This window comes from Chrysemys picta, chromosome 8 (genome assembly GCF_011386835.1).
Source record: "Chrysemys picta bellii isolate R12L10 chromosome 8, ASM1138683v2, whole genome shotgun sequence".
Taxonomy (NCBI): Eukaryota; Metazoa; Chordata; order Testudines; family Emydidae; genus Chrysemys; species Chrysemys picta.
The window spans coordinates 13316336-13340564 of NC_088798.1; the positions used below are offsets into that span (position 1 = coordinate 13316336).

The 24229-nt window shown below is 42.9% G+C and overlaps 1 long non-coding RNA gene across 1 annotated transcript; it reads right to left on the minus strand.

Annotated features, from left to right (window-relative positions):
- Positions 1-873: 873 nt before the first annotated feature.
- LOC135973280 (uncharacterized) lies at positions 874-19498 on the minus strand. The gene is made up of 3 exons (XR_010590091.1): positions 19337-19498; positions 4607-4831; positions 874-1747 (listed from the first exon to the last, which is right to left on the minus strand). It is a non-coding gene; the product is annotated as an uncharacterized LOC135973280 (long non-coding RNA).
- Between the last annotated feature and the right edge of the window lie 4731 nt (positions 19499-24229).

Consider the following 24229-nt stretch of genomic DNA (forward strand, 5'->3'; position numbering starts at 1 on the left):
GACCTTAAAGTCTATGAGTCTATAAATAGTAAGCAGCCACATGAGGAATTTCTATGATGCCATTGCTTATTATAATAGCTTTTCAGTGATTAGATAATTTTTTAGTTTCCTTTTAATGTAAGCTACTAGGATCCTGCAAGATAGATGCCAAAAAGAACCTAGAAATCCCCCAATCTTTGTTTTTCCTGGAAGAGAATTGCTAACACACTAGCCTAGTATTATTAAATAGTCATAGTTAACGTAAGTGGCTATTGACCATAATGCCCATTTTGTAAATACAGAGTAAGTGGCCCAGTAGGCTTTGCAGAGAATTAATGAGGTTTAGACACACTACATTTCCATTTATTCAGTTGTGTGGAGCGGAAGCTTACAGATAGATAACAGCACAGAAATAGGAAGCACATGTAGAGGCCACTCTGGGTACATGTATACGGCAATAAAAACTCATGGCACCAAGTCTCAAAGCCCTGGTCAATTGACTCAGGCTTGCAGGGCTTGGGCTGTGGGGCTAAAAATTGCAGTGTTAACCTTCGAGCTTGAGCTCTGAGACCCACCCCACATCAACAGGTTTCAGAGCTCGGGCTCCAGCTGGAGCCCGAATATTTGCACTGCAGAGTTTAGCCCTGCCATCCAAGCCTTGCATGCCCAAGTGAGCTGAGCCGGGCCAGCTACAGCCATGCTGGGGTCTTTTATTGCAGAGTAGACATACCCTCTAAAGCTCCTTCAGATCCTGAATTTGCATTAGTCATCAAAGCTAATATTAGAACATTTTAAATACAGAAGACTCTTTCCTCTCCATTAATTCCCAATATATATGGGGGAAAACTAGATTAAAAATGCATCTAAGATGTTCCTATTCAGTAGTTGAAAACATTTCTTTATCTGTTGCCTTTAAGAGTAGGCAAGTGTACATTACAAAACTCCACGTTCATACTTGTGCATGAAAGAAATAGAGAGGCAGCATGGTCTAGTGGGTAGGGCAATGAATGGGGAGCTAAAAGCTTTGGGTTTGGGTCCTTTTCCTGCCATGCTTTGTCTTCCTTGTGCATTTAGTGTTAAGTTCTTCAGGATAGGGACTATCTCTAATTATGCATCTGTACAGGGTCTAGCACAATGGAACCTTGATGATGTTAAAAGCTCCAGGGTCCTAGTGAAATGGTATGTTGCCCTTCCATCACATCAGCTACTTTCTTGTTCTCCAGAATCTCAGCTTTCATTTTAAAAAGTCTCTAGCTGTTATAGTTGCAAAGAAAACTTCAGAAATGTGAACAGGAGTGAAACTGATGCAGAACTGAGTCTGCAGAGAGCCAGGAACAATAGCTTTGAGGGGTGCGAATTGCCCCTTTTATGTCCGTGAGTTGCCAGCCCAGCTGCCCAGTGATCATTTAAATGTCAGCTTGTTAACTCTTTCATGTCTCCTGTCAGAAAGGAGAGGGATAGCTATTTCTCCACAGTTTTCTGAGAGTGACATCTCACTGTGGTGCTACATGGGGATGGACGTTTGGGAGATGCTACCACTTAGTTCTTTTCCCCAGTCGAGAATGATCCAAACCCAAGGAGTCTAGCAGAGCCCATGGGCAAGCCCCAACGAGGGAGCCAAACTCAGGGAGTTGCACGGTCATGTTTTGAACAGCTGCATGATCTAATTTACATGGTGTCTCATTTCGGTGACTGACGTGCGTAGAGCATATTCTGTGGTTGGAGCTTGGAAGAGAACCATCACCTGTTTTTTCCCCAGTCTTGACTCCTGTGGAATACAAAGAATAAATAACAGTTTTATATCACTGAAATCAAGGGGAGTTTAGCTCTAGTTTAGTGGGAGCAGAAGCAGGGTGTTAGTGCATAGACAAAGCAGGGATTATCCACCCAAATCCACCGAATGAGACCTGTCTTTTATCCTGGACAGAGAGGAGCTGTTGAGATTGAGGAACCGATCCTGTTGAGCAACTCCTGGGAAAGGCTGAGTCAAGCGGCTGGAAGAATGGCAATTGTTTGACATTGAAATTTGGGTGGGAGAGAAATGACTTTAAAAAACCTGCAAATATTTTTCAATTTTTTGATTAAAAAAAAAAAAAAGCAAAACTGAACTCAAAAATTTGCAGTGGCAAAATGAAAAAAATTAAAAAAAGCAAAAAGGACAAGAGAAAACAAAAACTGGAAATGTTTAGTTTTTATTTTCTCTCTCTTTCACCATCTCCTCCCATTCTCCAGTGGGAAAAGTGGGTCAAAAACTAAAATAAAAATATTTTTTTTGTGAAACTCCCCCTCCTCCCCATGAATACCTTAGAGAAAATGGCCATTTTTTGGTCAAACCTTTTTGACTAAAAAATGCTGATCACTTAACTCCAATGTCAATGGCAGTTAGGCACTCAGCACCCCGTTGGAGGCGCTCAGCACCTTTCATAGGTTTTAAGGTCAGAAGTGACCATTAGTCTTTTTCTAGATGTAATATCTGATCTAGCTGGTAACTGAATATTTTTCTTCCATTACGTGAAAGTTATTTCCATCCCTATTTTAGTTGCTCTAATTTTTTGTTTTGTTATAAAAGCTGATTTTTATACGCAAGTTGCCCGGTTGTCCAGATGTATGTATGTTACCTTAAAAAAAAAAAGTAATTGATTTTTAGCCAAAAGGAAAGAGGAAGGTTTCGGAATGTGAAATGAAGTTTCTCATAACTTTGTTGAAGGCAGATGTTTCACTTCTGGTTCCAACTTCCATTTTCTTTGCATGAAGAACAAGCTCTTTAAAACTAAATAAATATCTCTTTGAGAAGAGCCTGGCTCCCAGTGTTGTTCTTTGAATTAACCGTTTTGTGGCTAAAATGCATTGAAGTAAAATTGCTTGTTCACATTTATGAAAAAAAAAGAGATAATTTTGTGGGCCCTTTGTTTCAGTAGCGTCAGATATTATTTTCAGGAATTGACCACAAAAATAACTCAAACCCTCCCCCCTAGCCCCAAAAAACCCCTAACTCCCCCCCGGCGCCAAAGCCTCTGACATTTGACACAGGCTCCGTATGAATTCTCATTATTCATTCTGGCTAATGTAAATATGACTGCAAATAATTTTTTCTTGTAATTAAGATTTCATTTAAACATTTATAATTGCAAACATAACAGCATATATTTCAAGTTTATAAAGATAACAGAGGGTGCAATTCTATCCGCGAGCAATAACCGACCCTAGACTTCTACTGGGGCAAGCATAAAGGAAAGACAGGAAGGCTTATTAATGGTAAGGTGTAAAGCGTATAAGATTATCACCAGCTGTGGTGGAATGAAGTGGCACAGTAGTGTACATTTGTCCTGGGGAATCATTGGTACTGAGGACAAAAAGGTGGTGGATTTGGAAAGATCAACAGGATACCGGAGTGTGGAAAATGTCCCCTTGCAGGTTAATGCCCAGCTAAGTCAATGCTGTCACTGGGGAAACTCCTGCTGAGATGACTGTAGCTGCTCCAGATACTTAATTCCACCCTCCCCCAGACTCAGAAGCTTACAGGGGCAGGAGACCTGGCAAAGGAAAGCGTACGTGTGTGGTGGGGAATGGACACCGTGTGAGTTCTCTAAGAAGCAGGGGTCAATGGAGCAAGGCCAAAAGCTGGGGGTCACTGATAAGGTAACCGGGGCCGGGGTTTGGATACTGTGATTTGGCTCTGACTGATTGGAGCAAGAGACAAAAACCTTTGTGAAATTTCTGCTTGCCACATGTCTCCTGTGCAGGGCTGCGATGGAGGCTGGGCTGTTGAGCTACCAGGATTACAAGAGGTGTTTGGCTCCTTCCGACAGGGCAGCTTATAAATCAAATTGGTGAGACCTACCCTGAGGGTTTAGGAATACAAGGGATCAGTGTCTAAAGTTTGTCCTCCAGACTTGGGTGGCTGATGAGCACAATTAACTTCACCCCCCTGGTGGCCCCAGAGGGACGGTGTTTCTGGAAGCACCGGCTGAACTCTTGGGGGAGAGAGAAACATGAGGAGTGAAGGTCATTAAAGACCCTGTGACTCAGAGGGAAATGCCTGAGCCGGACAGCCTGTGAGGGCTGCCCCGTACAACGCACACTGTAGCTAGTGTGCTAGGCTGGGGAGCCAAAGGGCAGGCACCAGGCAAAGGAGTTTCTTGTATGGATTGAGATGTCCGTGTTGCTCCCTGAGTGGGTGCTGCCAAGGTAAGCGCTGATGGTACAACAGCCACAGAGCCAAGCGTAACGGGGACTGTGGCTAAGGCCCACTCATCGGAGCACATTCAAGCACCGCTCTGTGTAGCAAGCTGCCCTACAGAGTTGTTTGACACTGTTAGGGGTGAACCGAATGGCTCTGTGAGACTCCTTCCAAAAAACCTATACATGCTAGCTATTGACAGGAGCTAACACGAGGGGAGCGTGGGGAACTTTCCGCAGGAAATACAGGGCACTGATTGGTTCATGCTCATAACTAAAAGGTGGCCTAGAAAGGCTGTGAGTTATTGTTTCCTCTCTGGAATGGCGGGGGAGCCCACAGCCCACCCACAGACAACGTTTCTTGCCTATAAAAGCTTCAGGAACAAACATCAACACAAAGCATATGGTGAGTAAGTCCCAAATGTGAGTGCTCAGTGGTCTTCCTCACCTCTCTATGTCCACTCCACTCCATTTGCAGCCTGATGTATGGCATGTGGAAAGAAGTCAGATGCTCCTGTGATGTAAGAGGCATTTCTGTGTTTTGATGGTTTCAAGAAACTGGTTGGAGGGTGGGGGGTGTGCAACAGCAGGGCTGGGTCGTCTCATATCAAGATGTCTCTTCACAATCTTTTATTCTCTCCTCTGGAAGGGACTTTTGTGGCAAAACTGGGTTCTGGAGAATAAAGGAAACCTTAAAAGCAAATACATTAAATTGTACATTGACCAGTACTTTCCCCCATTGGCTTTGCATAACCCCCATCTCTCAGTATCTAACAACTTAGCAAGTCCCTGACATGGATACAGGCCCTGCCCCTCCCTGCCAGCTGGTCTGTGCAAGTGGACCTCCGGGGACCACCCTTCATATCAACAGCGGTGCTATGGAGGTCTGTCCTGTCCAAAGATCTCCCACTGGTTAGGGAATGGGTCAAAGAGGAGGAGCGAACTTCTGTCCTCCCCACAGAGCTGCGGTTGACTAGAGAATCGGTGAGAAATCCCACTTCTAAGTCCTACTACCAGCTCACCTCCCATTGGCGGAAGTGGATGCTACGAGGGGAGCAACTGCAAGGCAGGAGCATGTTGTGTTGCCCCAGGGACTCAGCAGGCCAAACAGCATCTGAGCTTAGGACGGGGAAGAGGCCGAGGAAGCAGCGGGGGCCTGTGGTCCCTGTGAGCCTGCTCTGCATATAAAGCTGGCCACTGTCTGAAGGGAAGGGGAGGGGCCTTAATTTGGGACTGAGGGGTGTCCAGACTGTTACTGGTGGAGTTAGAGTTCATTTCAAGCCTTGTGGATGGGTACCTTCCTCCCAGTAATCTTTTTTTCTAGTGACAGCGCAGTTTTGTCTGTGGCTAATAAAGACATTTGGATAGCTCTCCATGTTGGAGTTTGGAACAACCTAGCAAAGAAGACAGGTTTCAGAATTTGTTAGTCTCTAAGGTGCCACAAGTACTCCTCGTTCTTCTAGCAAAGAAGTTCCCACTACAGCTCCACTGAAGAATTGGTTCTCTGCCTGGGTGCAGGACTGCAGTGGTTTTTAAATCTGCCTCACATGTTACAAAAGTGCAACTGACTTATTGTGACACAGTTCTCGCAGGAGCGTAAAGTCAGCGGAAAGACTCCCATTCATTTGAATAGGCCTTGGATCTAGTCCCGTGGAGAGGAGTGTAGCATGGTATAAATACAAAGTATAGTATTTTATTTAGATGGCACCATTCATCTTCAAAGCCTTTTATATGTCATATCACTGAAACACAGTCATCTCTTGGAGAAGAGGACATTTTGCCCAAGTACTCCAGGGCAAACCTATACGGTAACAAAATGTGCCATTTAGTGTTCAAATGGTACCGTCCTTTAAGGATCTCTCACATGGTATTGCTTGGCACTGAATAGATCAAGCTCAGAAGGTGACCAAGACAGACTGCCCAGAACCTAAGTATTAAAAAACCTGATCCTCAGGCTATCAAACCATCCAGTACCTTTGAAAGTCTCCCATCACATGGATTATAAAGAACTAAACTAGATAAAGGAAATTGCTAATCCACGTGATGGGAGACTGTATTTATAATCCATGTGATGGGAGACTTTCAAAGGTCTCCCATCACATGGATTATACTCGGCTCCTGCTCACATCCATGCAGTTCCACTGATGTCAGTCTGGATGCGCCAGTGGGACTGAGCGCAGAATTTGAACAATTGTCACTAGCTGCACATTGGAAGTGCCGGGCAGCAGAGGGAACTCAAGTTTGGAGCAGCAACCACATGAGGCAATTCAGCTTTTAACCCCCACTCATGGTAGGGGTGTCAGAGTTCAGACCTGTTCTAGGCCAGCAGCACGTGATGGCAGTTGTCCTATTTTGTCACACAGCCTTGTTGTGTCTTCCCAATTGAGACTGACTGCACGATAGTGGGTTCAGACTCTAACAGGAAGGCATTTGTGGCCCAATTGCCTTGTTCTAATGTTTGGATTTGTGGCTGACGTGTTTTCACCTGTAAGCAGCTGCTGCTCTGGTCTGGCGCCCTCTCTGAATACGTGCAAAGAGAGTTTGCTGTTACCACTGGATGACATTTCCCTTCAAGTGTGAGGAATTTGTTTCCTGTTTAGAACTGTGGAGAGTTCTTGGGCTCAGACTTGTTGACGTTTCAAGTAAGAAGACTGCGTGGGTTCTAGAAAGCAGAATGTGTATGCACCTCCAGATGCCCTGAGGCCTTCCAAAATGATCTTTGAGGCCCTGGAAAACCCCATTTGGACTCCACGCCTTGTATGTTGTGCAGAGATTTAGTCCGTCAGCCAGGTGACTAGCAACAGACCAAACTTCAAATTTTGGGATCCAGATCTGAACTTCTCCAAAGTCTAAGGCCTTTGTCTACATATAAATTTGCACAGGTTTCACTAAAAGTATGATGGAATTAAACTGGAGAAATTTTGTGTGTGGACACTCTTGTATCAGCTTAAACTTCATTCATGTCATTTTAGCTTGAGATGATACATTTACAGGCACAAGGTAACAATATCGAAATCGATGTGTGACTCCAAACAGGAGTTTGCACTAGTTTAACGGAATCCGTTTTGAAAATGTTTTAAGTTAAACTGGTGCAACTTCTGCATGTAGAGAAGCTGCAAAGGTGTTCAGTTCCAGGTTGAATCTTTCCAGGTAACATGCTTATAAACTGTAAAACCCTGTATCATGCCTCAAAACTGAGATCTGCCCACTTACTGTAAGAGAGAGGCCATTTGGTTTCTCATAGCCACTAACAATGAGTAACACTCCACCCTCATATAACGGAAACCTGTTGTGTTCATAGCATACGCAAACAGAAAATAAATATTTATACTCTTCCAGAAAGATTGAAAGTTAACACTGCATTATTTCTTAGAATTCAGAAATCTAATGCACAACAGCCAATTACAGAATGAGATAGCAGACTGCTCCCTACATCAGAGTGGCTCTTTTGCAGACTGATAGATGCTGAAGACTTAAATCTAATTCCCTCAGAGCCTCCAGGCATCAAGCAGGACCCAGGAAACCCCTTACAATTTAAAGTGATAGCTTGTAATTTTAAGAGAGTTTTCATTACTCTCACTCTGCATCATCTACTATCTTAACAGCATACTTATTTGCCTCAACTTTTGTTCTTCTTCAAGCCCTTCTGGAAAAGTCCTATGGAATTTAATGGAGGATCTAGAGAACTTATGAATTCTTAAATCAGTTCTATCAGATAATTCCAAATCATCCCCACTCTAGAATTTCTATGGGGACATTTTGAACATTCTGTAGGAATGAGATCGTTTTCTGTAAAGATATATAGGTTTTTAGAGTCATTTCTATAGAACCCCGTTGATTTAATTCTGATTTAATTCTATAGAACTTTGCAATAGTTTATTAATAATGGATAGACTTGATACTGATAAGACCATGATATTTACTGTACCATATGTGCATCAGAATGTTGTGTATATGTTTCAGGGGATTGTCTCCATCTCTGAATAGGCGTGTGGGGTGTGTTCTCTAGCACATAAAAATCCCCTTAAACCTCAGCACACTTCTCTTAACATGCAGTCTGCGATCTGAAGCAGCATTCTGTTGTAGAGGGAAGGATATTATATTCAATAAATCATATGGAACTATTTATCAGCAATCACTTCTTTAACTTTTCCACAGTCTTCAGTTTCAAAGCACATTTTGAAATGACTGAAGTTCGTATAGAGCTGTTTATTTAAAAAATGTTTTAAGAAAATTACCTCAGGGTTTATTGTGTATTTACGAAGGTTTTTTTTTAAAAAAAAATATTAATATAGCATAAAAAACAGATTTATTAAGAACGATGGAAAAATGTGTAAAGAACCAGAAAGGATTCTGTGGTGGACTGAATCTGCAGTGGAAAATCCTGCTTGTCATAGACTCATAGAAGCTGAAATCACTGATCTGACTCCTATTGACTTCAATAGGTTTTGAATCAGTCCCATAGATGTAAGAGTTGGGAAGGTCCTATTAGTTTAGCTAGTCAATCTCTGTGCCAGTGCAGGAATGTTCACTATAGCACTATGAGTCACTGATAATTCCAAACTCCTTCTCCTTTATGAATGGATTTACATTCTCTCCAGCACTTCTTTTCCTCCTGATTGATTTGGTTTGGTCCTAACTCATTCTGCTTGTTCACTGTCTTACCCTTTACCTGAATTCATCTCTAATTTTGAGTTTACAAGGAGGATTTTTTTTTAACCCTCTTCCGATCTTAGCACAATCCCTTACAAATCCACATTGGCCACTTTGTTCTTTTTCAGAGCAACAGTGGTATGGTGCATTTTAGTACACAGCTGTAGCCAGCCATATCCATATATAAGTATTGATCGTTGCAGTAATACAAGTCACTCTTAGCTCAGTGGTTTGAGCATTGGCCTGCTAAACCCAGGGTTGTAAGTTCAATCCTTGAGGGGGCCATTTAGGGATCTGGGGCAAAAAATTTGGCTGGGGATTGGTCCTGCTTTAACCAGGAGGTTGGACTAGACCTCACGAGGTCCCTTCTAACCCTGATATTCTATATCAAGAAGACCAACAGGACTTAGGGCCCGAAAGATAGTTTGCTTAGCATAAATAATCAACGCTTAAATTGAAGTTTGACACAAGTAACTAGCAGGCAAATGACCTTAAGTCAGAAATTGAAGTGTAATGGTAAATAAGTATAATAAGACAGTAAACTGGTGTGAAGCAAAAAAATCACAAACACATCTTAAGGTATTTTTAAGGAATGTGCATAACTGAAACTCACAAATGTTGGTCACAATAATGCTATAGCAACAAACTGATTGATGTATCTGCTAATGATTATGAAGTAAACGGATAATTAACCTATAAGAAATGGAGGATCCTAGAAGAATCGGCATGCAGAAGTTCAGATAGGAAAAGGGGTTGAACTCATCATGAATGTGCATAAAATAAAGTGGGTTTTAGCATAACACATTATAAAATATGATTCCCAGCCTAGGTACCGTGGGAAACTCCAGGAAGACAACCACCTACCAATACCCAGGTATCCTCATAAAGGATGGTGTGAGTAATACAAGCGCTGGTAACTTGGTGTTATCTTTCTCTTCTTTGCTGGATTGCAGAGTGTGTATCCTTGTTTGGTTTCTAATACAAGTATTAATCACAGAAAGAGCAGTGTACTGTCCCTGTGTATTTTGGGGTCCTCAATCTAATGACAACATCTCTATTGTAGCTGATGTGGGGCTGAACCCCTGAACATTACTACCTTATAATTTATCCCACAATTACCGATTAGGCTACCCAACCCAGCATGGTAGGTAGTGATGACTCAGTGATTACATTGTTTAAAGTTGTTATGTATGTTTGATAGTGAGTATACTGTAGGTGGTCTATAGTCACCTGGATTATAATTCTTTCCAGTGCAAAGTGAACCTCTTGATGATGAACTTGTGGGTAACAATAAACCAGAACATTTTTGCTACAGATCATTCCATTTTATGGGCTTTCTTTTCTTGGGACACCATAATTTTCAGGTATGTGGCAACAATTTTAATTTCACTGGTATTTTATAGTCTCATATAATCTAAAGTTATAGACAGAGAATCTCAGCCATATACTTTTATGTCGATATTTTACAATATGCACGTATATAATTTTAACATATGAGCAGAGAGAACTTCTAAGTTTGTTTTACATTGGAATTTCTATTGATCACCATTGATGGGACCATGACTGTGATTGCAAGGAAATTTGTGGCTGTACATGCAGATATCACTAACTGCTGTACTGCACACATGCATCACAGGGTATAAAACTCAGGGCCTCCAACCACAAAAATACAGACAACTAATACTTGAGTTTAAAGAAGCTAATTTCATTGTCAGGAGTAATAGGACTTTTATCTGCATACCAACCACTAGGGGGCAGTAGAGACATACACTCTAAGTACATTAGTACTAACTTGTGTAATATTTACTAACTTACTATACTAAAGGTGTGAAGAACAACACATGGGAGGTTGGTAATTTGCCATTCACCCAATGTAAAAATTTGGAATCCAGCGGACAGTAAACCTCTAGCGAAACAAGGAAAACATCAATTTTCCATAGAGGGGGCTGGATAGCACATTTGGCTATCAATAACCTGTTCTATTACAAACCATACCAAACCTCTCTGTGCAAATTACTGCTGGTGCATCCATCGGTAGAAAAATGCCTTACTCCGATGAAATGCTGAATGCTGTTTGCCACTTGGCATGGATAAAATTCTCTAACTCTTGTAAATAATAAATTAACTCCAAACTAGTAGCACTTCATCCAGCTCAGGGTATATGAATGAAGTCTTCAGCTGCTGAACGGATGAATTTGCTCTCTGTGTGAGTGGCTTAAGCAGCTGAGATCTGAATGTTTGGATAAAATAGTGGCTGTCCCTAGCTCTTGTATATACAGTAAACAATGGTTTATTTACAGTAATCTCTTGCTTTTTAATTTATGGGAAAATGTTTTGAATCACTTACTTCCTGAGAATTTCTTTGGTCACTCAACATGTGCCTTACTTTATCACAAATCAAAACATCCTGATCCCAGTCCCTGGATCAGGGTATTTGCCTTTTCTTCTATTTTAACAAAAGAAAGGTGGCATCGCCAGTTAGAGTCATCCGGGCTGTCAATAGGTAGCATTCAGGGGATTAAAAGGAGGAATGAACCCACAGAACTCCGTACTGCAGAAAAAGTATCTGGCCTGAGGCTGATAAAAAGGGATTTTCCTGCTGGAATAGATCTCCAGTTTCCTTTGTTTTGAATTTTACGCAATCAATGTTATTGAAAAGAACCCGCCACATCTCTCAAACTGGGGAATTAGCCTCTTTCAGGGCCAGTTTCAAATCTCTGTTACACCACTGTCAGTCTGCAGGAATTTCAATGAAGTCTTCCATTACATAACACCGGTGCAATGGAGATCAGATGCTAGTCTCTGTTATTTAATGAGAAACTCCCTGAAAAAATCACCAGGCTTTTGGGTAAGCTGGGTGTTACACATACCTGCACCCATTGGGTCTGTTCAAAAAGGTACCTGCCCTTTAGTAATGTGGAAGGCGCACAAATACGCTAATTTATTTGAATTGCCACAAAAATGTTGTGTGAAAGAGAGGCACTTACACTCTTTCCTCTGGTCTATGACCTGCTTGTTGGAATCAAGAAGACCATTGTGAGGTCATGTGGATTCTGATAAACAACATTCCATCATGGCTAAAGCATGATTGGAACATAGGAGCTCAAAGGAAGAAGCTAAACACGCACATATAACCTTAAAGTGGTCTTGAATACTGTGTGTGTGGTGTTGCTTCAAACACCATGGGTCAGATTCCCAGCTAGTATCCAGCATCTTAGGTTGCTGCACTGATTGATACCACTTGAGGATGAGGCCCATGCACGTATTTTCATGTAGGAGCCATTTTGTACCTGCATCTCTACCAGGCTATTTTTTTTTTGGTTGTGTATTACACAGTGGGGTCCTAGTCCATGACTAGGAGCTCCGAGCTGCTGCTACAGCCCTAATTGTCTTACTGACACCATTAGAACAAAATCATCGCAAAGCCTGTCCAAGGAAGGCCTTGCTAAATGCCATCCATCGAAAAAGCCATGGCTTTGTGAGATGAAGGCTGCTGCTAAGCGACATGTCAGCCATGTCCTAAGTGATTTTTGTTTAACAGTCCCCGTTGCTGTTTATATTTTCTAATGTGCTGCGGCTGGCGTTTGTTGCCATTAAAACTTCATTTGTTTGGACGATCGTTTCAGCAGACTGAAATCCAATAAATCATGAGTAAAATATTTATTGTTTCAACCGGATAAGTGGGGGGAAGGGGGGAGAGGAAAAGTGGATAGACTGGTATTCCTTCAACAGCACATGAAACAACAGGGCTGCATCTACCACAGGACTTTGACCCCCAAACAACCAGCCATGACCTCGCAGGCCCGCTCCAGCAACAACCTGCAACACTAAAAGAGGGAACTGACTGGATTGTTCAGTCACGTTCAGCAGAAAAAAACTGCAGCACTCAGGTAACCATTACTGATTCTATTTCTTGCTATCAGAGCAGCTACAGCCATGGCTAGGTCTTTCTGCAGGGACTGAACTCACAACCTCCATCTTTGAAAACATGAGCTTCTACTGCTTGACCTACATGGTCATGCCTGATAGTTTAGCCCCACTGAAGTTAGGGGTAAAACTTGACTTCAGTGGTGTCAGGACCAATAATTCAGAGATGATAGCAAACTCATACATCTCTGTGCATGGTCTAGCCACCAGAGAGGAACAAAGTGCAGGAGAAATGATGGTGCCACAGGTGAAATAGAGAACTGAGGTCGGACATGGAAAATGTTATCCCTAGATACCTTCAGTGAAAGCAGATGTGGAGTCTGGATGATGCAATATATGTAGTATTGTATTATATCTAATGTGATGCAATATCTCTGCATAGTATTTCTGCGTAGAGTGTGCGGATATGTAGCTATGCCTATGGGGCCAGATTCCCCTCCAGCTGAAGTCAGTGCTCTGAAAAATCAAGCCCATGGGTAGAAGTAGTTTAGATTTTTTTGAATAGAATATATTATGTTTCATATAGTATGAAATTTTAGGGCCAGATTCCCCACCCTGACTCTGGTGGAGTAGTTCCTTATCCCTCATGCAGTCCTCAAAGCCACCTCATTGTCCTCTTTCAGTCTTGGTTGAGGCCTCTAGATGCTACTGCAATACCAATAATAATACAGGATCTTAGATAAAATAGCTCTCATAAATGTCCAAGCTGTCCAAAAAGGACAGGCTGCGAGCCTCCCACTGAATCATCTGTTTAGAATGTTTCAAGCATCTAGATTCACCAGGGAGCTCTGACATTTACCAGTGTTATCTTTCTTATTTGAGACTTGGCACCTCCTCTTTCCCCCTGAGACATGTTAGATTGCACTGGGCAAGAGCACATGAAATTAGCAGCAGATGTCATTGATAATTTCCCTTAAAAGGTTACTAGGCATGAGTGTGATATTTGGCCAGATTTATCGCTTCTAAGCTCACCCCCCCAAAAAAAAAAAAGAGTAAGGAACTGTCAGATTATTGATTATCCCTTTAAGATTATCCCTTTAGGATCCTTTGACAAGGGGGTGGAGCTAATTCCGGGAGAACAGGGGTTTTAAAATCCAGCTCCTAAACGATCAGAAGAGCTAGTGAACAGGAGCAGCTAACAGGGGAGTTTAGAATGGGAGCAGGAGAGCCAGATACACCTAATAAACATTCTATACATTTAGGCCAAATAACCCCCCCCTGCAAATTAAAAACAGACAAATGACAAACACAGAACAGACACCCACAGAAAACCCCCTGCAAGAGTAAAAATAAGGCAGGCAGAAAGCCAGCAAAAGAGTGGGGGCTATCCAGTGGTTGACCATGCATTGTGTGAAGAAATACTTCCTTAAGTTTATGTACACATTGTGTTATATGAAGAGATAAATAACACTCCCTTATTCACTTTCTCCAAACCATTCATGATTTTATTGACCTCTATAATATCCTCCCTGAGTCATCTCTTTTCTAAGATGAACAGTCCAGTCTTCTTAATATCTCCTCATATGGAGGCTCTTCCATACCCCTAATCATTTTGTTGCCCTTCTCTGTACTTTTTCCAATTCTAACATATCTTTTCTGAGATGGGGCAACTAGAACTGCATGCTGTATTCAAGGTGTGGGTGTACCATGGATTTATATGGAGACTTTCATATAACTGTTAGCATGGGGGGGTGGGACTGCTCTACTTTGTACCGGAAAGTCTTATCTTTCGGGGAGGGATAATTCAGTGGTTTGTGCATTGACCTGCTAAACCCAGGGTTGTGAGTTCAATCCTTAAGGGGGCCATTTAAGGATCTGGGGCAAAAATCGGTCTGGGGATTGGTTTTGCTTTGAGCAGGAGATTAGACTAGATGACCTCCTGAGGTCCCTTCCAACCCTGATAGTCTATGATTCTATCTATGTACTTCTCTGTCTCCCTTAGCTCCTCCAATTCAGCCACTCTGCTCTCAAGAGCCCATACACAGCCTCTGAGGGCGATGAGCTCCTTGCACCTAATACACCACTTACTCACAAGGCAGGTAATCATACATGCTGCATTCAGTGCAATAAACCTGTGGAACTTGCTGCTAGGGGATGTTGTGAAGGCCAAAAATATAACTGGGGTCAAAAAAGAATTAAATAAGTTCATAGAGGATAAGTCCATCCATGGTTATTAGGGATACAACCCTATGCTCTGAGTCTCCCTAAATCTCTGACTTCCAGATGCTGGGACTGGATGACAGAGGATGGATCACTTGATAAATTGCCCTGTTCTATTTCCTCTGAATCATCTGGCACCAGCCAGTCAGAAGACAGGATAGTGGGTTGGATGGACCATTGGTCTGACCCAGTATGACTGTCCTTATGACAATTCGTAGGAAGCTAAGAGTAATCCTTATTCATATTGTCTTTTGGGATTACCAAATTACCAGATAGGAAATGGGAGATTAGAAATAATAGATTACAAAATACTTTCCCTAGTAAACAGCATTTTAACATACACCCGAGGTGAAATCCTGGCCTCATGGCAAAGTTCCCACTGAGTTCAGGGGAGCCAAGATTTAACCCCTGCAATACAAGCCACTGTATCATGAAAAACTTATTTGTAAACAAGTGTTAATAAATTGTATGTGCTGATTGAAATGGCCAGTGTGAGTCTACTCACCCTGTCTCAGAATCAGGGATCTTCATTTTCCACGATAAAAAACCAAAATTCTCTGATTAAAAAAAACATAAACATCTGCGTTTTTCCATGATTAAAATGAAGTGCTGAACTTTAGTTTCCCTAGCCACAATATATATATAGGTATCAGTTGAACACCATGTTTTATTGATATATTTACGATGTTTAAGCAAGCTCAAAGCCCACCAGTGCCATCAATCATTATAATAAAATAAAATTAATAGAATTACAATTTGTATTTCTTACATGTACCAAATATTTGCATGTCTGTTGGCCCTGTGTGGCAGGGTTGTGGCTGATAGTCCCAGGTGTCTCTAGCTGACAGCGTGAGCTCTGCCATCTGAGGCTGACAGCACCGGTTTGGTTAATAGGGAGAGCCGGACAATGGAGACTCGTATAAATGGGGTCCCACTGTATATGATTTTATTTTTTCACAAAATGTAAAAACTAAAGATTCTCTGTAAAAATGCAAATTCCATGTTTTTCTGTGGCAAACGCATTTCTAAGATCCCTGATCATATTGCAGAAGCAAAGGGACGTTCAATGAAACTAAAAGGTGGCAGATTTAAAGCAGATAAAAGGAAATCCTTTTCACCCAGTCATAATACCTAGCTCTCATCTAGCACTTTTCATCAGGAGGTCTTGAAGCACTTTACAAAGCAGGTTACTACCCCCCATTTTACAGAGGGAGAAACTGAGGCACAGAAAGGTGCCCAAGATCACCCAGAATAGAACTCAGGTCTTCTGAGTCCCCATTCAGTGCTCTGTCCACTAGGAAACACTGCCTCAAATGCATAGTTACGCTGTGGAACTCATTGCCATAGGTTAGCACTGACATCAAAAGATTAGCAGGACTGAACATATATCTGAACAAGAACATACAGAGCTGATAGAAAGAAGATTAAAAAAAGACTTCAGGGGAAAAGAAAATACCTAGCTAATAGGAGTGGAAGAAACTTCCCTTGTGAGCTGGTTATCACACCACCGCCTACTGTGGGTTTTCTTGCACCTTTCCTCTGACGCATCTGTTGGTGGCCAATGTTGGAGCCAGGATACTGGACTAGAAGGACGCACTGCTCTGATCCAGTCTGGCCATTGTTACATCCCTGTGTTGTGTGAAGGTTTAAAAACTCATTGAGTCGGTTCACTGTCTGGGGTGTGTGTGTGTGTGTGTCTTCTCTTCCTTTGATAACAGTGTGGTTCCTTTCTGTTGGTCCATTGGACAGGACAAATGACAGTGAATAAGCAGAGCAAGGCCTATGTCCTTGGTTCCGCCTCTGACTTGTTGCCTAAGCTTTAATTTCTCTGTGCCTCATTTCCCCCATCTGTGAAACATGGATTGTTCTGTCTCCCTCAATCCAGTAATCCCAAATGGCTCGGAATAAAGCTAACAAAGTAAAATAATGAATCAGGTTAGCAGCAAGAGGTCCTTGTTCACTGGGCCTCCAGAGGAGGAGGGCAGTTTGCCCCAGACCCCCCATTTGAGTGGCATTGTGAACTGGATTGCAGCATTCAGGTTTGGCCCAGCCAGGCCAAAATGCTACTCACTGAAATTTGGCCTGGTGGTCCCTTTGTCATGACAAAAGGGCTGCCGGGCCAAACCTGAGTAATGCTGTGACCCTGGGTTACAAGGCCCAGAGTGCGGAGCCAGGCCCAGCCCCATGGGGCAGGAACTGAGCTGCCGCTGCAGGGTGATGTGTTGTAGGCTCACTCGTTGACCCCCCACCCTCTTTTTGGAAGCGGGGGAGGCTCAGTTTCAGATTTTGCCCCAGGTGTGGGCAACCCTGCTTGTTCATGAAATATGACTACAGATGGTGGGGGAGAGAGGGAGGAGATGCTAAAGGGAGGGTTAGCGAGGCAGCAGGATCGTGAAAACTGAAGAAAAGATGTGAAGGAGAGGGATGATGAACAGCGTCAAAATGAGCAAAGAGGTCAAAGTGGATGAGGGTAGAAAGCTAGCCAAGGAGTCCTTGGAGCCCCTAATGAAAGCTGTTTTACACAGGGTGGAGAAGATGAAAGCCAGAAGACTGAGTTAGAAATAAGGTTCCATTGGAGAGAGGGGAGGACGCCCACCTTGCTTATCTCATGCGTACCCACATACAAATTGATGGTGTTTAGTTCCTCCACAGCCTCTCCAGCACATATCGTAGGTCATCGAGTTCCTGTGAGTTTTGGACCTACTGCTGCGAGCGTGTCAGCAGGTCATTTTCACCATTCCATACAGGGCAGAAAAACAGTAGACTAGTCACCGGAAAGATTCCAGGTGTCTGATTGTGTCAATACCTGAGATATTTTCAGTACTATTTACATGCCAACATAATATGATTCCATAAATACACATGGCATTTTACAGACAAATAAAGATAAGCCCCCATCCTCCCCAAAACAGCCAGCCATCAAGACTGTTGTGACAAAAATGACCCAGGGCGGTACAATTACTGTGTGGGGCGTAGGTGAGAAAGCAAAGGTGGCCAGAGATGATGGTGACGTTAAGATCACACAGTAGCTTAAGTGTGTTGTGTGTGTCTTGAGGGGTCTGTGATTTTCCTGGTTTTTGGAAAAGGAAGATTAAGGTTTGCAGGCTACACAGTGTGTTTTGAACAGATGCTTGGAGGCAAGAGGAACGGAATATGGGGCCAGTGAAGGGGCTGCGGTATGGCTGTTCAAAGACCCCGAGTTTTAGCGTCTGGATTGTATGGGCAGCGTTATCCCGTACACTAGCTCTATAGCTCATCTGGGAGAGCTGTTGCTCCACGCTTGCGCTTTGAGGCTCAGGCAGGTGGTGGTCACGCCACATGCAAGTTTGGGTCCTGGCAGTGAGATGAGGGGCAACCCTACTCTGTGAATTGCTATAAAAGCTCATGGCTTTGAATGGGGGTTAAGAGGGATGTGGCACGCCGGGTGTATGTGTGCATACATGCGACGCTGCAAATCTTGCTTGATAGCTTGCAAGTTATAAGCAGTACATGTTGAATCCTCCCGTGTCCCAGTGTGCATTTTTTGTTTGACTTCACGGAAGAATCCCTTTCGGCTGCGTGTTTCTTTTAACTGAATCAGCAAAAGTACTTGACAGTTGGCAGTGTTAGCTCGGAACAGTAAGAGTTCTTGTGCAAGATATTTTATCCCCCACAGGTTGCTAGGACATACTGTTACAGAGCATTACAGATAAATCTGCCTTTTTCCTTTCTCCTCAGGCGACTAAAACATTTCAACGACTGCTCCAGAACAGTACAGATGTTCTGGCAAAGTCCCTGGAGCCAGCACTTTGATGCTTTTCTCCAGAGAGACTATTATTTTGAACGCTGGAACAGCTAACGCAAGGACCCTGCTCTAGTCACCGTTTATAAGATAAAGCTTTCACAAAAAACAATTGGTTGGATAATTCATCTTGATAGGTGCAGGGCCCAATCCTATCTCACTGAAGAACCAGCTCCATAGCTGGTGTGAACTGGTATACAGTCCCATTGGCATCAACTGAGCAAGTGTACACTGATTTACATCAGCTGGGGAACTGGCTCAACAACAAAACCCCATGATTTTTGTCCCTGCACTCTAGAGGGGGGATGAGAAGGATCCCCATTTTGGTGGGAGCCTCCAGCAGGAACTTTAGCTTTATTAGTCATAATTATTTCAGGGGGCTTCTGGGGCATGGGTAATGGAGCAACCATCCCTATAGACCTCCACCCTTGTCTGGTTCCTGTGCTCCCCTTCCAAGTGACTGTGCGTGCATGGATCTAGAATTCATGGACTGGTGTCAGGGTCTGCACAGGTTTCTGCCTTCTCACCCTATGCCCTGTGCTCAGACTGGTAAAATAAGAGTTCTCACGCCTTCTTCTGGTGTTTCACCCTTGTGCTTTATTTTACAGTGCCACCGTGCAGTCCCCTTTATCCCCCAACAGTTATCCCCTTTCTAACCTGTTCCAGGGTCTTTTGGCCCTTGAGGCTCCCTTCCTGCGGTGAGGAGACAGAGCTGTGGCCTCCCAGGCTAGCCTCCCAACTGAGTTTTGTTCAGGGCTTTTATAGCCCTCCCAGCCTTCAGCCCAGCTGTTGCTGCTTAGCTCAGTCTATTGCAGTGAGCCAGCCCTCGTTAGGACCTGCAGCTGAGCTCCCTGCTGGCTGCTTTGAGCCTCTGTCCCTGGCCTTTCTGCCTGAAAGCAGGGCTTAGCCAGCATTTTAGCAGGGCATTCAAGGGGTTTCACCCCTGCCCTGCCACAACTGGCCTTTTGTTATTTCCCAACCAGTAATTAGTACCTACTCCATATTAAGAACTAATCCAGTACAAAGTTTGAACCCTCAAAGTCCATCCATTACTGAGTTACCTCCCTTGAGTGCGGGGTTGGGAACAAGGGTAAACGTTTAAAGCAGGAAGTGTGTAATACACAAATCAGCATTGTTGATGGGGGATATGCCCCAACCTTTAGAAAAAAGCTATCAAGGGATGAAAATCAGCCATGGGAAATTTCATCCCAAATGGAAAATTTGTCAGACATTAATGAGTGAATCATAGAATGTCAGGGTTGGAAGGGACCTCAGGAGGTCATCTAGTCTAACCCCCTGCTCAAAGGACCAATCCCCAGACAGATTTTTATCCCAGTTCCCTAAATGGCCCTCCAAGGATTGAATTTACAATCCTGGGTTTAGTAGGCTAATGCTCAAACCACTGAGCTATCCCTCCCCCATCCAAAGGGCTGGGATTCAGTACTCCTGGGGTGAAATCCTGTATGACAAAACTCCCATTAATTTCAACAGCGCCAGCATTTCACTTCTGGTTTCTGGTTTTGCTACTCATTCACTGGGACTTTGGGCAAATTACTTAATGGCTGATGAAGTCATTAATGACCCATTGAATGGCTCATTGAAGTCAATAGAAAGAACCCTATTGTTTAAAGTTTTAAAATTTTTTAAAGCGCCTGATTCTGCCACGGTTACTCATGTTGAAATCAATGGTGCTATTTGCAGAGTCAGGTACTTCTCGATAGGAGTCAGATTAGTAGATTCATAGATTCCAAGGTCAAAAGGGACCATTATGATCATCTACTCTGGCCACCTGTATAACACAGGTCATAGATCTTCCCCAAAATAATTCCGAGAGCGTATTTTTAAAAAAAAAAATCCAATCTTGATTTAAAAATTGTCAAGGAGGGAGAATCCACCACAACCCTTGGTAAATTGTTCCAATGCTTAATTATTCTCATCATTAAAAATGTACACTGTATTTCCAGTCTGAATTTGTCTAGCTTCAACTTCCAGCCATTGGATCAAGTTATATCTTTCTCTGCTAGATTGTTGGATATTTGTTCCCCATGTAGCTACTTACAGACTGTAATCAAGTCACCCCTAACCTTCTCTTTGTTAAACTAAACAGCGTATGCTCTTTCAGTCTATCACTGGAAGGCATGTTGACTAATCCTTCAGTGATTCCTGCAACTCTTCTGTGCCCCTCTCCAATTTATCAGCGTTCTTCTTGAATTGTGGGCACCAGAAGTGGACACAGGTTACGCCAGTGCCAACATAAAGGTAAAATAACTTCTGCACCCCTAATCGAGATTCTCCTATTGATGCACCCCAGAATTGCATTAGTTCTTTTGGCCACAACATCACATGGGGAGCTCATGTCTAGCTAATTAGCCACCATGACCCCAAAATCTTTTTAGAGTCACTGCGTCCTAGTATATAGTCCCCCATCCTGTAAATGTGGCTTACATTCTTTGTTTCCAGATGTATGCATTTACATTTAGCCATATTAGGATGCTTATTGTTTGCATGTGTCCTGTTTACCAAGTGGCCAGTTTGTTCTGAATCAGTGACCTGTGTTCTTCGTTAGTTACCACTCCCTCAGTTTTTGTGTCATCTACAAACTTTATCAGCAATGATTTTGTTTTCTTCCAAGTCATTGATAAAAATGTGAATAGATTCTGGTTCCCTCACTAAATCGGGCACAATAATACATAAGATTGAATTAATGTTTGTTTATAAAGGCCAAATGTTGAAATTGGGTACCTAAAATTAGTTAGAAGATGAATGGAAGAGGCAAGTGTGATTTATTTAGGCCACTTATTATGTACCTACATCCATATTTAAGCACCTAAATGTTATGCACCCAAGTTTGGAAATTGTAGTCAAATGATCTGAAGTCTGTGGATAAGAGGTGCTGTATAAATGATGTGTACACATGTTAACAAAGCATAATACAGTCCATAATACAAATGGTCACACTATTTACTACTCCCGAGTATCAGCTTTGAATTGGTTTTAATTTTGATTGCATATTTGTCCACAACAGCCGTCTGGAGATTTAAATGCCAGTATTACTCTGGTAAAAAATATCTCTTTTCAAAACCCTTGCTGTGGTTATACACTTTGGGAGTTATGTAACAAACTCAGTGGTTAAAAAATTCATAAAAAACATTTGCTTCCTGGAGATTTCCATGTTGTGTGACAGTTCAGCTATGACTTATCATTAGGCCGTGGTATATTTCTTTACGCACACTCTACAGTGTCCCAGACTTAAAAATGGTACAAAGTGTCCCAGACTTAAAAACGCATCCATCTGCAACCACTTCATTAAAAATGGGTGTCCAACGAAACGTTATTCTCCTGTATGACTTTCCCATGGCAGTGAAAATGTCATGAAATTTGGGCAGGCGGCCAGTCTATTTGGAGTTGCACGAAGGCTGCAGACATCAAGGGTCAGGAGTCCGGTGACAGACGATCAGGAAAGAAGGGAACGCCCTGTGATGTCTGCAGAATGTCCCAATAGGACAGGACTTTTCAAATGTTATTTTCATCCTACATTCTAATTTTATCTGGTCTTTTATGTAACTTTCAGGGTTACTGCTGGACATTCTTCCAGGCCAAGGGCAGTTGCCTTGATTTTTCCCTCTAGGTCAGGGACCTGTTTCTCAATTACACTAAGGCCCAGAGATGACCGATGCCTGCCGATCGTGGGGGCGGAGGGGGGGGGCAGAGTGAGGGCAGCTGTTTTCATTATTGAGCATGCTCAGTCTATGTGAGCATGCTCACTACAAGCCAACCAGCAAATTGGGGGAGCACATGACCCCTCATGTCCCCCCCCCCACACTTGTTGCCTCTATTAACGCCTCTTTGTGCCTTTTTGGTAGAGTAAAGAGGCCTTAAAGAGCAGAAATAGCCCTCAAAGAATTTGCCCTGTGCAGGAGCCCTCCCCAGTAAGCATAGATCTTTACAGCAGCCTTGCTTCCAGATCCCAGGTTGACGGAGGCAGGGCCGGCTCCAGGGTTTTTGCTACCCCAGCAGCCCCCCTTTTCCCCCTGGCAATTCGGTGGGAGGTCCTTCACCCTGGGCGGGAGTGAGGGACCCTCCGCCGAATTGCCGCCGAACAGCTGGACGTGCCGCCCCCCTCCGGAGTGGCCGCCCCAAGCAGCTGCTTGCTAAGCTGGTGCCTGGAGCCGGCCCTGGACGGAAGGTGTCTAGAGCACATTGCACTATCACTAGTCTTTTCCCAGGGGAAGTGTTGGGGTACCATTAAAAACAACTAAATACCAGAGCCCCAAAACTTGAGCACCTCAAAATTTGTAAGAAGGAAAACCCTGGCAAGATTTGGCAATATACAAGTACCAGGTGTTTGGACTTTGAGTCATGTAAAAAGCCCCTGACAAATTTGTGTTTGCAGAAGATAAGAAATATTGACATAAAAGAGCCAGAGCGTGCTCTCCAAAATCCCCTTCCATTAACGGGGAAAGATATTACATATATACTGACCTATAACACTGAAATAGAAAATTGAAGAATTGCTAACGATAAAATAGCTATATTTTTAATAAGTTGTAATTATGGATAATGAATAAGTATCGGTCAAGTAACACGCAGGCATGGCATAAGTGCGTTTATGCCCATTGTCCTTTGAAATAAATTGCTGATTTGTTTAAAAGGTTGTTATTGCTGGCCAGGTAACTAATGTGCCATGTTGGAAGATGTAAGTAAGAGGAATAAACATGTAAGAATAAATACCGCTGCCCCTCCCTCCCTTTTTCTGGAAAGTCAGAAACTGCAAACCCAGTAGGAAAAATGTAGAAGTTAGGTAAGTGGAGGTTGTGCATGCATAATGTATGGGATATGTAAAAATCCGTGGGTCATGTGTTAAAAGCTGATTGGCGGAAAGTTGAGTAATGGGGAATGGGAAAATGTATAAGAATCCAAAGGAATGTGGGCCCAAAAGTAGAGAAACACCAGACCAGAAACCGAAGAATGGGAGTGAAGGACCAGATCAGGGGAGGCAACGGCTATTGTGGATGGACTTCATGGTCTAACATACACTGGGGACCGGATGGGTCCTTGGAAGTTTCCGAATATGATAGAGCAAGGTGGCTTAAGGCCATCTTTGTTTTTCCCATTATCTCCTGCCTCTGTCACATGTTTTTTCCCCAATTGCAGGAACAGAATAACTGTGAATCGGTGTCTTGCCTATTATGTCCATCCTTCTAAATGGGAAACGTATCTGGCAGCATTCTGGGAAAGGCTGATAATCTCACTAGCCAGATATTAGAGAGGGATAAAACGGAGGTTTGAAGAAGCTCCAGGAGAAGAAAAATAAATGTAATATTTAAATAAGAGAAAATGGTTGGAAAGCCAAACATCTCTACCCCTGGGGATCACAAACACACCGCTCCTTTTACAGGGCAAAAAAAGGGTGAACGCTGTAACTTAGCAATAAAGCAATTTATTTAAAAACAAATTTATTTCAACAAATTCTGTCTCTTTTTCAGTTGGGTGAAAAATCAATCCACCCACACAATGCCTGAGTATTCAGGCACTATATAGGTGGGATGC